The 17,811-nt window shown below is 41.4% G+C and overlaps 1 protein-coding gene across 2 annotated transcripts in view; it reads right to left on the bottom strand.

The window, feature by feature from the left end:
- FARP1 (FERM, ARH/RhoGEF and pleckstrin domain protein 1) overlaps positions 1-17,811 on the bottom strand; it is a 309,083-nt gene that overhangs the window by 270,520 nt on the left and 20,752 nt on the right. The window contains exon 1 of one of the 2 annotated variants that reach the window (XM_061435252.1): positions 7,075-7,165. The exons of the other annotated variant lie outside the window; for it this stretch is intronic. The gene's annotated coding sequence lies outside the window, so the exon portion shown is untranslated. Of the gene's footprint in view, positions 1-7,074; positions 7,166-17,811 lie in introns of those variants that run through there. 2 annotated transcript variants of the gene reach the window in all.

Here is a 17,811-nt window from a genome sequence, read left to right as displayed (position 1 = left end):
AATTAATTACATCAATAAGAGGAAGATGGGAATAAGAGAACTAACTTTCCATTTCTCCATCAAACCTCTCCATGAGATTATTTCAACAGTCAAATGGCTTTTGCAAATATAATCTCCAACTCCACGTGGTATCCATCCAACTGCCTAGATTAAAATATTTTTGACTCAACTTCCTAATTATTTCCCTGGATTTTTACTACGATCTATGCTCTTCAGGTTAATTTTGCCTATGATATCTGCCTAGTGACAATATTACAGAACACTCCCACCAGTGCATGGCCGTTTCTAATCCTGTGTTCAATCATGTCTCTCTGGTAGCCTGAAATTGGCCACGGTGGACATACATACACCACAGGAATCAGCGAATGCTCTGAACCAGAGTGCTGTTCTTGTTTTTGCTTTTCAAGACAGCTGATCATTAAATAGTTCTTCCCCATCCAAAGCACCTCATCAAAAAATTATGTACCTTAAAAATTAGTCATAAACTGAAAGATCACCAACTATTAGCCAAAAACATAAAATGAATTTTACTTGAATCCACAAAAGCAGAGGAGGCTCAATAACTGAAACAATCTTTGAGAAAGATGAGTTTCTCAAAAATTCGGAGGTCTTATTAGTACTGAGATATTCTAAAGGCCCCAGAGCCTTCCTACCCACAGCCATCACAGGGAAGAGCAGCCTGATCTTTACAAATCTAGGAAATAACATTTTGGTATCTTTTTTCCTTCAAATATTTTTTAATGCACCAGTCCATACTTTTCTAAGAAGCAAAAACAGGATCACACCGCACACCCTGTTTTATAAACTGCTTTTAAATGTAAATCTAGTGTGAATAATTTTCCATTGATCAAATAGTCTCCCATACCCTTATTATAGCCTGAACCTTTAAAATGACATGTTAAAATTTTTAAAAGGGAAGGAAGGGGCTTCCTTGGTGGCTCAGTGGTAAAGAATCTGCCTGCCAATGCAGGAGACACAGGTTAGACTTCTGGTCCGGGAAGATCCCACATGCCACAGAGCACCTAAGCTATGTACCACAATTACTGAGCTTGTGCTCTAGAGCCCGAGAACCGCAACTACTGAGCCCGTGTGCTGCAACTAGGGAAGCCACTGCAGTGAGAAGCCAGGGCACCACTCTAGAGAGAAGCCCACATTCACCACAACTAGAGAAAGCACTCACAGCAGTGAACACCCAGCACAGCCAAAAATAAATAATAATAAAAAACCCTGCAGGAAGATCCTTTTCAGGGTATAAGAAATAAGAGAATGGGAAAAAGGGCAGTGGATGAAACGCACACGAGCAGATGTTTCGTTGTCCTTCCCACCCCAGCCTTCCGACCTTTAACATCTCCTACACATCAGCCCTGTTAGCAAATAGCTCAGCCTCATTCAAATATGAGTACACAGGGAGCAGGAATGCAAGCAGGAGACAGATAATAATAAGCACAAGTAAAAACAATTACCAGGAGCAGGGCTACATTAGGAAAACACAGGACCCCTTTGTTCAGGAATTATTGGGAATTTCAAGACAGTGATGGCGGCGTGTGATCTAAGCGTAGGGCCCTGAGCAAATGTATGGATCACGTGCCCAGGAAGCTGGCCACAGAAATCAACAAAGGTAACAGACTCAGAGGTCAGGGGAAAAAACAGTTCTCCCTTGTCTCCAAACTACTCAAGGTAAAACTGCCTCTCTAAAAAATAAAGAGGCTCAGAGACGAGGTAAGAATTGGTTATCATTTATCTAAGAGATTTTAAATGGACTGATAAGGCTGAAGAGATGGAGTTTTGGTGCTAGTGGTAAAGAATTCACCCACCAGTGCAGGATAATCTAAGAGATGTGGGTACAATCCCTGGGTCAGGAAGCTCCCCTAGAGATGGAAATGGCAACCCACGCCAGTATTCTTGCCTGGAGAATCCCATGGACAAGAGGAACCTGGCCACCTGTGGTCACAGGGTCACAGAAAGTCAGACATGACTAAAGTGACTTAGCAATCTAAGAGATTTTAAATGGCCTGATAAAGCTGAAGAAATGGAGTCTATTAATTTATTTTTACATGAAACAAAGATGAATATTTTTTAATGATAAAAAGTACAATTCACAAAGAGGATACACATCATAAATCATTAGACACCTAAAAGCAAAGAAACAGATACATAAAGCAAAAATCAGAAAAAAATATAAGGGAAAAGATATATATATAAAATATCATAGTGAGACATCTTAACATTTCTTCTAAAGAATGGAGTTTAAAAGAAAATTATAGGGGACTTCTCTGGTGACCCAGTGGTTAAGAATTCGCCTTCCAATGCAGGGGACAAGGGTTCAATCCCTGGTCAGAGAACTAAGATCCCACATGGTGCAGGGCAACCGAGCCTGCACAGCACAGAGAGCCCGAGCTCTAACTAGAGAAGCATGAGTGCTGCAACGAAGACCAAACACAGCCAGAATGAAAAATAAATGAAAAGATTCTAGAATGAAGCCACATAGCTGCACCAATAAAACAGACAGTAAGCCCCTGAAAACACAAAGACACACGGGAAGCAAACCTGAGGAAATGACTCGAAGTAGGAAGAAACAATCATTGCATAAATGACTGCAAAAACAGACAGGGACGTGGAAGACAAGGGTACACAACACAACAACTACAGGTCTTGAAAAGTGAAGACAATCCAAACTACGTACAAGGTGTTAAAAGGTCTAACCATGAAAAACTTTCTGATAAGAAGACTGACCTGGGACTTCCCTAGCGGCCTAGTGGATAAGAATCTGCCTGCCAATGCAGGGGACACCGGTTCGATCCCTGGTCCAGGAAGATCCCACATGCCTCGGAGTAACTAGGCCCGTGTGCCACAACTACTGAGCCCCTGCTCTAGAAATTGTGCTTCTCAACAAAAGAAGCCACTCCAGTGAGAAGCCCCCACACCGCAAGGAACAGTAGCCCCCGCTAGCTGCAACTACAGGAAGCCTGCACACATAGCAAGGAAGACATAGCACAGCCAAAAATAAATAAATTAATTTAAAAATTAAAAAAAATAAAATAAAAGAAGACAGACCTGACGCAGATACTGTGGTACAGGAAGTCCCAGGAAAGTGACATGAAATTGCCAATGCTCAGAGAGGCTTAAATTCCAAAAGAAATGAGAACCCAATGGGCATGTCCAATGGAAAAAACTAGTCAGTCATGGGCAAGAGAGAAAAACATTAACCTGGCCTCAGCCTTCCCCTCCACAAATACCCAATGCTAAAAAAGAAGGGAGAGTAATGTTTGCAATTCCAAGGTCAAGAAAGGGTGACCTCAGAACTCAACCCTCAAACTGTCTTTCACATATTACGGGAGGAACCAGCCATTCTGAAGCAGTTCAGAGCACAGTATCCATGAGGACTTCAACCTGATGATGAAATGCAGCCAAACTAGAATGAATCACAAAGTTTTTTTAAAATCTCAAGAATGGCAAAATCACAGGTGGGAGACTGGTGATAAGGCCTGAATCCGTGGGAAAAACGGACTAAGGGAAAAGAGCTATGGAAAGTGTGGTTTTAGAGCAGAAAACAAATGCTACAATATTTTCCATTTTAAAATTCATAACTGATTAAAAAAAATGGAACTGGGGAGAGGGGGGACATAAGATCAGTGCTAATATTTTACTTTCAGAAGAGGAGTCAACATGTCTCCATTTGAAATAAATAGTTTATAAGAAATTGTTCTAATCCCAACATCTTTTCTTATAAATATAGTTTCTTAAAGATACCTCTAATCTCTGTCTTGGTGAGGAAGTCAGCAACTCTTTCAGTCTTGCTTAAATTTCCTTTCCTTTGTTTTAAGGTCAGTTTTATTTTACACCTTTATGTAAATAACACGTATGGTAAGATTCCAGCCATCCTTCTCATTTGGCCGGTAACACCTTCCAGATAGAATTTACAAAATGTCAATACAATTTCTAAATAGTGAAACTTGGGGTACTTTTTTTAAATATATTTGTCCTTTGTACTATTTTGTATTATTTGACCTTCTGTAACAACAAAGTTGGAAGGACTGATGCTGAAGCTGAAGCTCCAGTATTTTGGTCATCTGATGCGAACAGCCAACTCACTGGAAAAGTCCCTGATGCCGGGAAAGACTGAAGGCAAAAGGAGAAGAGGGCGTCAGAAGATGAGACGGCTGGATGGCCCATCGATGCAATGGACGTGCACCTGGACAAACTTCGGGAGATGGTGAGGGACAGGGAGGCCTGGGGTCCTACAGTCCGTGGCGTTGCAAAGAGTCAGACACGACTGGGTGACAGAACAAAACTACATACCACTGCCCTACAACGAGTTAATTTTCAACAGCAAAGGATATCTTATCATTACTACCTAAAAGAGTAAGTTTATTGGTCTTGATCTTCTCCATGCCTGCCAGGCAGGCAAAAACCTAAATGTTAGTCTCTCCATTTCTTATTGTTCCTATGATCTCCCTTTCATAGGTGAAAAAACTGAAACCCAGAGAAGTTAAGTAATCCGCCCAAGAGCACCCAGCCAGGAAGTGACCTTAGATCCCTACCTTCACAGCAGGTGGGCTGGCAGAATTCCTGGAGTTAACTTTGTTTCATTCAGTAGGAGTGTCTGTGCCTACAGCAGCAGGGAGAAGTCTGATCTACAATGAAAAGGATACACTCATTCCTGTCTGGTGGTTGCAGAAACTGACACAGCTCTTAGAAAACAAACCAGAAAGAAGTATTCAAGAGTCCTTAAAATGCTTATATATTTTAACACAGTAATTCTATTTTCAGGAATCTAATGGAAGAAAACAATCATATGGAAAAAGTATATAAATAAAAACACTAAATGAAGCATCACTTCTATCAAAAATGAGCAATACAATGTCTAACAACAGAGGACTGGTACAATAAAACGTAGTAGAATCATACAGGTGATCACTATGCAGGCATCAACATGCATATTACAAAAGAATACTAAGTGTCTCCGCAAGTAAAGAGAGCCCTTGAGCATTCCTGGTTAAACAATACAGATTATATTCAGGCACTCATGTCTATTTCCTCACTAATCAACCCCACCCCCCTACCACATCAATGGTGGTAATCAAATTAAAAAGGTGAGGTCCCACAAAAGGAGTCAGAAGAAACAGACAGAAGGGAACAAGAAGATTTAAGCAGAAACATTTTAAAAGAAAGTGAACTCAAGAATGTTAACTGACGTAGAAGAAAGTTGAATGTATGCCTGAAAAGGAAGATGACAAGAAGCAGCTCACCAAATTCTAAGATAAACCCTGAAAAGCTCAGGATCTGTAGGCATCAGACACCATGAAACCAGAAGGGGTGAACACAGGAGTTCCGGCTGAAATTTAGAAGATCTCCCACCCCCGGCAGAGGCAGGGCATTTCCCACCTGTGGAGACTGAACCTGGAGGTCCCCAAGGAAAAAAAAAAAAAAACGGGTTCCAATCCATCAGCGTACAAGCCCTATCAACATCTTCAGTTTTCTGCCAGCTCCTGTTGAAGTGTTTCACTCTTACATATAAACAGCCTGAGGCTACCAGATATTTTAGGAAAACTTCCAACATGAAAAATGGGAACAAATCAAACAAAGAAAGATCTAGAGTTACCACCCTAAAAGAAAACTGACAAATGATCAACAGGTCTTTACATTGAAAGCTCATTCACTGGAAGCTCATTCATCTCACTGGCTCTAATCAGAGAGGCTCTGGTACCCAGAGAGAGAAACCCACACAACAGCATCTTCACACATCCCACACTGGAGGTGTCGCGGGAGACTCTGCAAGTGAGTTTCAGCTCATCTTTCAAACTAGCTGGTAAAGTGATAAACCTAAATCTGAAAAAAGAAGTCAAGAAATTATATACACTACTTTATGATTACATCCGGTGAATGATTAAGAATTATAATCACACAAAATCATATAAACAAATTATTTTAAAATGTGTAAGATAAACATGAGAAAAATAAAGAGTTAAAATATTTGAATCCGATCACCTCTAGGTATTAGAAATTAGTTTGTATCTTACTTTTTCTTTGTATTTCTTTGCATGTGTGTTTTTTATTTTCTGTCCTGAGCACATATTACTTTTAAATCTTTTAAAAGTGTGTGTTTCAGAATAACCTATTGCAAGGACTTCCACAGGAAACTATCAGAATGTGTTGAAAAAGGAGCACTAGGTGAGGGAGCTGAAAGGCAAATGAAGAAGAGCCTTGCAAGAAATTCATCTGAGAGTGAGAAATAGGTCAGAGGGGAAGGTCTGGGAAAGAAACTTTGCCGTTCACTATTTTTTTAAATGAGAAAGACCAGTCTGTTTACAAAGTAGGAGGAGAAGCCAGCTGAAAAATCTGCCTCTTCTGGGGAGATTTCCATCTCTAACTTAAGATGGCAACTTATTCCTCTCCCAAGGTAAACACAACCATGCCAACTGAGTTATTTACAGGGACTCTGTGGGGAAGTATATAAATTTTCAGAGAAACTAACTCATATCTCAACTTTGGCTGTGAATTCCTTGAAGATGGAAACCATGTCTTACTCTTCCTGTTTTTGAATGGCCCACAAAGCAGGTCCCTCAGTAAAGACTGGTTGATTAGCAAAAATTAACTACATTCAACTGCCCAGCCATCTGCTACTCAAACACTTGCTACAGAAATCTTCAGCAACACCCTCAGCCTGACTTTAACCACACCCACTCACTCATCCACCGACCCAGGTTCCAATCAGAGGTAAATCAGTGGCCACCCTGGTTTCAAATCACAGCTCGACAGATTACCGGCTGTGTGACTCTGGGAATGTTGCTTGACCTCTCTGTGTCTCAGTTTCCTCCTGGGCGATAATATCTACCCTTCAATACTGGTTTGAGAAAACAAATTAACATTGTAGGGTGCTTAGAAGCATGCCTGACATATAGCAAGCACTCTAAAAGTGTTGGTTATTATTATTCAAGGAGGGAAAGTGACGATCAGACAGGAGACAAAGCAGACAGTTCAAGTGCTCTATAAAAGTGGGTCATTTTGCAGAGCATTCTCTGAGAATTGTCTTTGCCAAAGTTAACAGCACAATGCTTCTGCACAATGACTCACCAGTCCGCTCCTCCCCTCATCCCTCAGTTTCTGTCAGTTCTGTCAAAGGGTTATTTTATTCACTTTCAAGCCTTCCAAAAACATTTGGAATCTGCACAAAAGAAGAAATAGGAAACTTTCAGGCAGCTATAAGCAGAAATTCTAAGCTGCTGCTCCAGGATCTCCCTGCAACTCTGACCAGAGTTCCTGCCACACACTTCACACGTGTTTGAGAATTTCTGAAGGGTGCTAGACTCAGCTATACAACCTGGAACTTTCTCAGGTGCTTCAAGCCATCAACCTTTGAGAACATTCCAGATAAACACTAATATATGGACATATTTATACATACAAATATGTATTTTAAAGATATATTCCTCTACTTTAAAATACTGGAATGTCTCATCAGTGATTCATTTGCAAAATTAGAGCAGAAAGGCCATCTCCGCAAACCGTTGCTAAATTTGATACTTTGGTTGATTGATACTTTGGTTGACCTGTTTAAGACTGGTAAACAAAAGTTGACCATATTTCGGTCAATTTCCTTGTCTCTACTCTGTGTATTTTTAAGGTCTGAAACAAACATTCTGTAATTGGAAAGAAGCAAGCCTGGTCTTGAGTCCTGGATGCACGGGTCCGCAGGTGGCTGAGTCTTTCCCAACACCAAACTCCAAGATCAGGGCTATGGCGAATCCCTAGCTTCCGGTTCAACAACTGCAACAGGACAGGCACCATCTTTGTCACAGCAAGTGGGGGAGGGTGCAGGGGCTGGGGTCACGACCCATTATTCTCGCTGGATTGGAGGGGGCAACCCCCTTCACTAAAAGGGACATTTAAATTAAGGTGGACATTTAATTTACCAGTACATGGGGTTTTTAAAGCCCACCACATCACACCCTAATCCCTTGGTCCAAAAAGCAGATCTGCCAGGATACAGAAACTCTACTTTAAAAAAAAATTTTTTTTATTCTTTTTTTTTAAATTATGAAAGTATGGTAACACATTTACAGGAGACTTGGAAAATACAGAATAAGGTTACATATATTTCCACTATATGATACAATTATTTTTCAAATAGATAAATTAAGATTTTTACTTGGAGTTTTCATACCAAACTCTCAAAATTTAATAGAATGAATATACAGAAAAGTAGAAGGATACAGTAGACCTGAAAAGCACCATGAACTAGTTCAATATGACTTATACAATTTTCACACAACAGTAAGATAAAAATTCTACTCAAGTTCCCATAAACTGTAAACCAGGAGACACTAGAACACATCCAGGGACATAAAACATGCAAAAATTTCAAGGTCTAAAGGTATTAAAATCATACAGAGTCTGTTTTCTTATCACCATGGAATTATGTTAGAAATCAATATCAAAATAATATTTGAAAATAATCCACATATTTTCAAGTGCAGTGTGACATTTACCAAAAGAGATCTTTGACCTAGCCATTGAAAGCCTCAATAGTTAAAAGACTGAAAAAACAGAGGGTGATTGCAAAGAAAACATTTAAATAAAAAATATCAAAATGAGAACTTAATATCAAAGATACTTTAAGAACCCCATGTAACTGGAAATTAAATGTCCACTTTTAAATGATGGGCATATCTAAGAAGCCATAACAAGAAAAACTAGAAAATATTTATAACAATAAAAATGAAAAGAGAATTTATCAGAATTTGTTGCATGCAGCTAAAGTGGCTCAAAGCAACTAAATACAATAAAAACTAACTCTGCTTCTTTCACTGACTAAAGGCACATGTAATGAACGGTCAATGGAGCCTCTGATCACACCTAGGTGAGAAGGCTCTGGCCAAGCTAAACAGGCTTGGATGCTTTCCTGAATTTTCAGGAGAGGTACCCCCCTCCTACATCCACCCATAGTCCCCCCAACTGTGGGATTCTGGTTACAATCTTGCAGAAATCCTGAAAATAGCTCACAGGAATGCATTCCAGGGTTACAAACCCCTTAGGGGTCCAAAGACTCCAGGTTGAGAGGCAAAATCCCAGGGTAAATGAAAATGCAAACCTGAAGACATTTCACCCAAGTTGATGGATATCCTAAAATATACAACATTCCTTCTCAAGAATTTGCCTAAGTACCACCTGAAATGGAAGGCGAGCCCTGGAACGATCTGCCATTGACTTCTCTATTTATGCCAACTGCCCATAAAAATTCCTCTCCTGCTTTGCAAGGACAGAACTCAGGAACAAATGACCTAATTAAGCAGGAGATTTCCTGGCTTACAGCTACGAAGACGACTAAAATGCAATGAAACGATGCTAAATTTGAAAGGGGCTGTAAGCCAAACCGATTGAGCAAACTGGGTTTGCTTTTTTTTTTTTTTGATATGTGTGTACCCAACGCCGTCGGAGCTCAAACCATGAGCATGACAGCCATCCTTAACCATTTTTATTTATGAAGCAACCAGAATGCGTTATTTCCCCCACTTATCGGCTGCACATTTTTCAAAATGTGATTATGCAGCACTCTGAATGCCTCTTCTTGGCACGTTTTGTCGGCCTGCCTTTGCTACGGGGTTGTTGCCAACGCAACACAATAGAGGGGTTTGCTGTCTCTCACCCCAGCTCTCAGAAATGTACTCAATTACCCCAAGCTCTCACCGAGCTCTAAACTCCACCCTCTCTGATTTTGCACAGATGTTCAAGGAGAAAGTTTTTTTTTTTTTTTTTGCTTTAAACGAATGTCAAGAGCCTGGCACAATACTGTACAAAGAAATGCACAAGTCAGCACTGTCCAAAAGCTGGTTATGAGCTCACTTCCTCCTCTTTCCAGCTTCTCCACGTCCCAAAAAATAAACATGGGAACGATCATGCTTGCCCAATGTCTAAAAAAACAACCAGGAAGTGCGCAGGTGAAGCACTCACAGGTAATTTTTCTCGGCTCCTTTATGTTGAACTTTAAGGAGCTGGGTGGTATGTTAAGGGCGCTTTGCCAGAGGCAATCCTGGTTCTTTTGGCTACCCCCAACCACCGCCCCCCCCCGGAGGTGAGGTCATGGGGAAATTCCGAGGGGGTCACATAACTGCTCCAAGGAGCCTGAGACCATTCCCATCCCCCATGCCCACCCCCATGACACCCTATTTTCGGAGCTGTGTTGATTCTGCCAGTTTCTCTCTCCTTCCCAGCACTTCCTCCCTGGGGTCACCAAGATCTCCCTCGGCGGCCAAAATTAACTCAGTAGCTGGATTCCAACTTAGAAACGTCTCATTTCTGGCTAATCAGAACTAGGACTCTCATACTCTTGCATGTCTGGGAGCTATCAACAGTGACAAGTCTCTGTTTCATCCAGGAGAGAACTGCTAACCTGGTGTGAAGCTGGCAAACACCCACAGGGAGAGCGAAAACATCTGTAGTCAAACAATTAAAAAAAAAAACTCTCACACGGACTGATTTTCTGTGTGATGGTGAGAAAACTGAGACAGAAAAATGGGAAGGTGTGTGCTGGTACAAACAGGGGCATGTGTATGTTTGAATGGCAAACCTAGATCATAACAAATCATTGACATTCTTAGACTGATCCATAAATCAGGCTGAATCTGCACCCTTGGAAAATGAAAATTCTGCAATTTTTGGAACCATTTTGGTCTCATGTATTATTGCTTCTACAGTAATTTTTTACCATTTTACATTGCACCTTGACAAAATAAAATAAACTTTGAGCTGAACATGGCAGATAAACTACATGCCAGCAACACGTCTCCCACCAAAAACCCGACTGAAAGGATAGTAAACGTAGCTTTTTAAAAGGACAAAAAATACAGCAGCTGAGAGGAGAACAGACGAAACATTCAACTGACACTTGGATGGAAAGCAGACATGTAGCTGGTGATTTCCATCATAAATGATGCTCAGAGAGGGTCCAACCAGCAGGCCTGTCCTACGCTTCTCCACTCTTGAGTCTCTGGGAGGCTCCCGCTGAAGGGAAGGTGGGAGATGGGGTGGAACAGAGGGTGATGGTCCAATACAGAGGATGGACCTTGGGGCTCCCAATCCCCTCCTCCTATCTGCCCAAGCGCCAGCTAAGAGGCTTATTATCCAAACAAACTGAACCAAGGAGATCAGAGATGACAGATGGCACAGTGACAAAGTGATGTGATTCAGGGCTGAAAACTCAGAAAGAGATGGTGGGAATAAGGGAGAGTCTACTGACTACCCCATGGGATCCACATCCCCCTCCCTCCATTCTGCTTCCAGATGTTTCCAGAATACTCGGAGCTTATCCCAGCCCAGGCTTATCCCAGACAAGGCTGGTGGAATTTTTCTCTGCAGAACCTGAATGAACACACATACTAACGTTTGAGAAGACCAGCTGCTGCTTCATCACTTTGAAGAAACATCAACAATTGGCAAGCCTGTCACATGCACAGAGAATCAGGTCTGATTTTTTGTATCTTACTTTTAACACGCGCTTAGTAACAGCCAAGGCTGAGCAAACCTTTACAGAAAGCCCATGAAATGAGAGCAGGACCAAAACACAGAGGAGGGAAAAGCCTGGTGAAAATACGCAGACATTACAGGGGGTAGAGGAAACTTAACAAATAAAGAGATGCTATGAGAAAAATAGCTCTTAGAAATTAATCATATGGATAATTAAATTTGTTAATTAGAGGAAATTTCATAGAAAGAGAGCAAAAAATAAATACATGGAAAATTTTAAAAGATAAGTAGGGCATCTTCTGAAAGGCCTAATCCTCAAAACATAGGAATTACAGAAAGACAGAATTAAAAGAAAAAAAAAATTTAATTCTAGAAGTGTCCCAGACTGATAGACAAGGTTTCCATACAAAAAACAAATGCCCAGCATAATTTTTGAAAGGACCCACTGAGATTTATGCCAAAAATTGTGAAACTTTAAAATATGGGAAGTGAAGATCCCAAAGTGTTTCACAGAAGAAAAAAGTTAAATCACATAACAAAAAATGTTAGAAGACAACAGAGCAATGTTTTTAAAATGTCAGAGAAAGTATCTTCAGTTTTTAATTCTACATGTGGTAAAATTATCAAGCAAATCTAAGCAGCCATTAGAGACATTTTTAGATATAAAGACTCAAAAGGAATTTAGCTACCTTTCACCTTTCTGAGAAAGCTACTTGAGTATGTGTTCTATCAAACAATGGAGTAAATCATGAAATTAGAAGATGTGTAACCCAGAAAACTGTGGGTCCAGAAAAGAAATACAGTGAAGGAAAGTCCCTGAATGATCGCTGTGTACTAGGCCTCGAGTACAAGCTATCTGCTCAAGAGCTCAAAGTGGGGGCCCCAGACAGTGTGCACCAGGGGAAAAGATGGGGAAACTGAATGGTTACGTGATGTGCTTTTAAAGTTTGGGGGAAATTGGATGAAAGAAAACTGGCAGGTCTGTTGAAATTATTTGATAGAAGTTAGCTATGGGTATACTGCAAATCAGGCCAATTTTTAAGAACTGAATTATCTCCAGAGAAAACAAAGTTTCTGAAGGAAATAATCACAGGACAGTATTTGACCCAGCAGTGAACACACAGTGGAAACAGACACACTAATGACTTAGCCAGCCCTGCACCATACCACACGGAGAGCGGGAGGGAAGGAGGAAGGTGGCGGGGCGGGGCGAGAGAACTCAGTCACTGCCCACTGTGCCCTGGGAGTTTTAACTTTTTTTTTTTTTAATATCTATTCATTAATTTATCTTTGGCTGCGCTGATTCTTCGTTGCTGTGTGTCTTCTCATTGCAGTTCCTTTTTGTTGTCATGGAACACTGGCTCTAGGCATGCGTGCTTAGCAGTTACAGCACGCAGGTTTAGTTGCCCCATGGCATGTGGGATCTTAATTCTCCCAGAACAGGGATCAAACCCGTGTCCCCTGCATTGGCAGGTAGATTCTTAACCACTGGACCACCAGCGAAGTCCCAAACTCCTTTCTGAACAGCCTCTCAACTCATCATCCAATTTCCAGATCTTCCACCCTGCAAGTTCTTCCCACACATTGAGGGAGGGGTTCCACCAAAATGAGGGGGAGGATGTAAAACTGAGAAGACAGGCTCCAGAAAACAAATTTCAGGAAGAGAAGTCAGGGCGGGGGTTGGGGGTGGATTCCTAGGATAACATCAGAGATCCTACACCAGGTAACAGAGGTAAGGAGGATGGCCAGGGTCACCGAGGGGGAGATGGCGGGATGCTCACCAGGCCAGAGACAAAGCCAGGCCAGACTGGAGCAACTCAGACCTCCAGACAAATCCCCTTGAGGACTGGGGATAAAACAGGGACTATCTGAGCATCTGATGAATTTGAATAAACTAAGAGGGATTCAGGCAGGAGATGAGAATTTTGGAGTGAATTATATAACTATATGGAAAATGAAGTGGAAGAAAAGTTAGATAATTATAAAGTCCAGGGAAAGGAAAATTGGGCAAAAATGGAAACTAGCCACCTTTGACTCTTACATTATTCTTTGAACCAACATAAATTAAAAAAAAAAATAAACCACAAAGTTCTAGAAGAAGTTATGAGACTTTAAAAAATGCTCTCAGAGAGCAGAAGCTCTCTCCAAACATGACCTAGACCCCAGACGCCACAGAAGCAAAGGCTGACGAAGTGCAGAGCCGAACGGCGAAGTACAGAGCAGGACAAAGCGTTTAAATACCCTTGACAGAGGGCTAATCTCCTCCACAGGCAGAGGCTCTCCTATACAGCAATCAGAAAAATGGACAAAGGACAGGCAAGCAGTGGACAGATCCCCCCAAAATGTCCAAGTGGTTCGTCAACATCTGAAAATGTCTCCAACCTCAAAAAGCAGTAAGGAAAACACAAGTGATAATTAAGAAACCCTAATTTCCATTTCTCACTGGAGAAGGAAATGGCAATCCACTCCAGTGTTCTTGCCTGGAGAATCCCAGGGACGGGGAAGCCTGGTGGGCTGCCGTCTCTGGGGTGGGGTCGCACAGAGTCAGACACGACTGAAGTGACTTAGCAGCAGCAGCAGCAGCATTTCTCACTGATCAGATTAGGAAAAGCGAACACTGGACATGACTGTGGTTGCTCAGTGGAACAGGCAGTTAATCCAATGATTCAGAGGGTTGTCTGGATTCAGATGGCCTGGGTTCAAGTCCTAGCTCACCACTCACTGGAGCTGGCCCTTAGCCAGGTTACATCATCTCTATGACCTCAGTTTCCTTTATCTGTAAAGATGTGATACCCACAGTACTTCTAAGAGTTGCTCTGAAGATTAAACAAGTTAATATCCACAAAGTACTTGAAAAAGCATAAAGTAAGAACTATGTATGAGTTAGTACAACAAATCCATCTACACGAAAAAGAAATACACCCTCTGACTGCAGACCCCACCTCTGGGATTTGTATTTCGGATGTACTCACAAAGAGACTTCAAGAACCTTCTCTGCAGCATTGTTTACTAACAGCAGACCATTTGAAATATAAATGTCTATCAACAGGGACAACTTTACAGGTAATTAAAGGTTCCCCATAAAATGAAATGTTACCTGCCAATAAAAAATGAGGCAGATCTGTACATACAAATATAAAATAATCTTCAGGGTGTGTTAAGTAAACAAGATACAACATAATATCTAGTATATGCTACCATTTGTGTTAAATGGCTATGCATAAAATATTTCTGGAATAATATGCTTTTTTTTTAAATGATGGGAGGTTATCATATAGAGGTCCTACCAGGTCTGTTTTTAATGGGCAAGAATCAAGAATGATTCTTTCCAAAGTGTTGGAAAAGTCTCTCTTCTTAAGGAGAGTAAACGTTCCCCGTATAACTTTATTTTCACTATTTGCTCTATTTGCTCTCTTTGTAAACCTTGTTCCCACGGCATTGTGTTAAAACAAACTTCAGCCTGACAGAGTTCAAACTGCCGTGAACCCTGAATTACTGGGGTTGAAAACCAAGGCCTGACGGTCCATGTGCAGAGCAGCATGTCCACAATACCTACTTCGGGCATTACACTTTGTCCTAAAGCGCGGAGACGGCTTTCACTTCTTTCAATATCAGCATGATATGCCAAATTACAGTACACTTAATTTGTAGAAAGACAAATAACAAGTTCAAAACCAGATTCAAACACGCACTCTACTGTTCACAGCAGCCCTATTCACAATAGCCAAGACGTGGGAGCACCCAATGGACACCTAAAAAGGTCCCTCAACAGATGACAGATAAAATGTGGCACATATACATGACGGCGTGTCATTCACAGTCATAGAAACGAATGGAATTATGCCATTTGCAGCAACACGGTTGGACCCAGAGAGCACATACGAAGGGAAGTAAGTCAGAGAAAGACAAAGACCACGTGACACTGCTTACATCTGGAATCTAAAATATATACACACACATATGTATAATATATACATAAATGACCTTATTTACAAAAAAGAAATACATTTACAGATGTGGACAACAAGCTTAGAGTTACCAGAGGGGAAAGTACGGTGGGTGGGGGCGGAAAGGGAGTAAATTAGGAGTTTGGGATTCGCATATACACACATAAAATAGATAACCAACAAGGATCTACCATATAGCACGGGGAACTATATCCAATGTTTTATAATAACCTAGACATCCTGCAATGTGAAGTCCAGTGGGCCTCAGAAAGCATCACTACGAACAAAGCTAGTGGAGGTGATGGAATTCCAGTTGAGCTATTCCAAATCCTGAAAGATGATGCTGTGAAAGTGCCGCACTCAATATGCCAGCAAATTTGGAAAACTCAGCAGTGGCCATAGGACTGGAAAAGGTCAGTTTTCATTCCAATCCCAAAGAAAGGCAATGCCAAAGAATGCTCAAACTACCGCACAATTGCACTCATCTCACATGCTAGTAAAGTAATGCTCAAAATTCTCCAAGCCAGGCTTCAGCAATATGTGAACCGTGAACTTCCTGATGTTCAAGCTGGTTTTAGAAAACGCAGAGGAACCAGAGATCAAATTGCCAACATCTGCTGGATCATCGAAAAAGCAAGAGAGTTCCAGAAAAGCATCTATTTCTGCTTTATTGACTATGCCAAAGCTTTTGACTGTGTGGATCACAATAAACTGTGGGAAATTCTGAAAGAGATGGGAATACCAGACCACCTGATCTGCTTCTTGAGAAATCTGTATGCAGGTCAGGAAGCACCAGTTAGAACTGGACATGGAACAACAGACTGGTTCCAAATAGGAAAAGGAGTTCGTCAAGGCTGTATATTGTCACCCTGTTTATTTAACTTCTATGCAGAGTACATCATGAGAAACGCTGGACTGGAAGAAACACAAGCTGGAATCAAGATTGCCGGGAGAAATATCAATAACCTCAGATATGCAGATGACACCACCCTTATGGCAGAAAGTGAAGAGGAACTCAAAAGCCTCTTGATGAAAATGAAAGTGGAGAGTGAAAAAGTTGGCTTAAAGCTCAACATTCAGAAAACAAAGATCATGGCATCCAGTCCCACCACTTCATGGGAAATAGATGGGGAAACAGTGGAAACAGTGTCAGACTTTATTTTTCTGGGCTCCAAAATGACTACAGATGGTGACTGCAGCCCTGAAATTAAAAGACGCTTACTCCTTGGAAGGAAAGTTATGACCAACCTAGATAGCATATTCAAAAGCAGAGACATTACTTTGCCAACAAAGGTTCGTCTAGTCAAGGCTATGGTTTTTCCTGTGGTCATGTATGGATGTGAGAGTTGGACTGTGAAGCAGGCTGAGCCCCAAAGAATTGATGCTTTTGAACTGTGGTGTTGAAGAAGACTCTTGAGAGTCCCTTGGACTGCAAGGAGATCCAACCAGTCCATTCTGAAGGAGATCAGCCCTGGGATTTCTTTGGAAGGAATGATGCTAAAGCTGAAACTCCAGTACTTTGGCCACCTCGTGTGAAGAGTTGACTCATTGGAAAAGACCCTAATGCTGGGAGGGATTGGGGGCAGGAGGAGAAGGGGACGACAGAGGATGAGATGGCTGGATGGCATCACTGACTTGATGGACGTGAGTCTTGGTGAACTCCGGGAGTTGGTGATGGACAGGGAGGCCTGGGGTGCTGTGATTCACGGGGTCGCAAAGAGTCGGACACGACTGAGCGACTGATCTGATCTGATAGTGGGAAAGAGTCTGAAAAAGTATATATATGTATATATCTGAATCACTAAGTCAACTATCAGATCAGATCAGTCGGTCAGTCGTGTCCGACTCTTTGCAACCTCATGAAGCGCAGCACACCAGGCCTCCCTGTCCATCACCAACTCCCGGAGTTCATTCAGACTCACGTCCATCGAGTCAGTGCTGCCATCCAGCCATCTCATCCTCTGTCATCCCCTTCTCCTCCTGCCCCCAATTCCTCCCAGCATCAGAGTCTTTTCCAAAAAAGTCAACTATACTCCTATATAAAATAAATTTTTTTAATTCTTTTTTTGAGTATTTTTTAACCACCTTTTTAAAAAGACTGAAGTATAATTTACAATGTTGTGTTAGCTACAGGTATACAGTAAAGTGATTCAGTTATATACATACATGTATCTATTCTTTACCAAAGTCAAAAAGAATTTAAAATTCAAACTAAATTTCAAAGTATTTTGAGGATGAATAATACAATTCCTGACGGAACCTCTTGGCCTGCCAGACCAGCTCTTCTCAGAGAGACAGAAGAGACTTTCCTTCCACACACAATGCACAGCGGAGGACAGAGCAGGAAGCTACGCTGGCGGTGAAGTCCGGTCTGCAACCCTAAGAACAATTAAGAATATGA

The sequence above is a fragment of the Bos javanicus genome, chromosome 12 (assembly GCF_032452875.1).
Source record: "Bos javanicus breed banteng chromosome 12, ARS-OSU_banteng_1.0, whole genome shotgun sequence".
NCBI lineage: Eukaryota > Metazoa > Chordata > Mammalia > Artiodactyla > Bovidae > Bos > Bos javanicus.
This window is presented reverse-complemented; position numbering and strand designations above follow the sequence as displayed.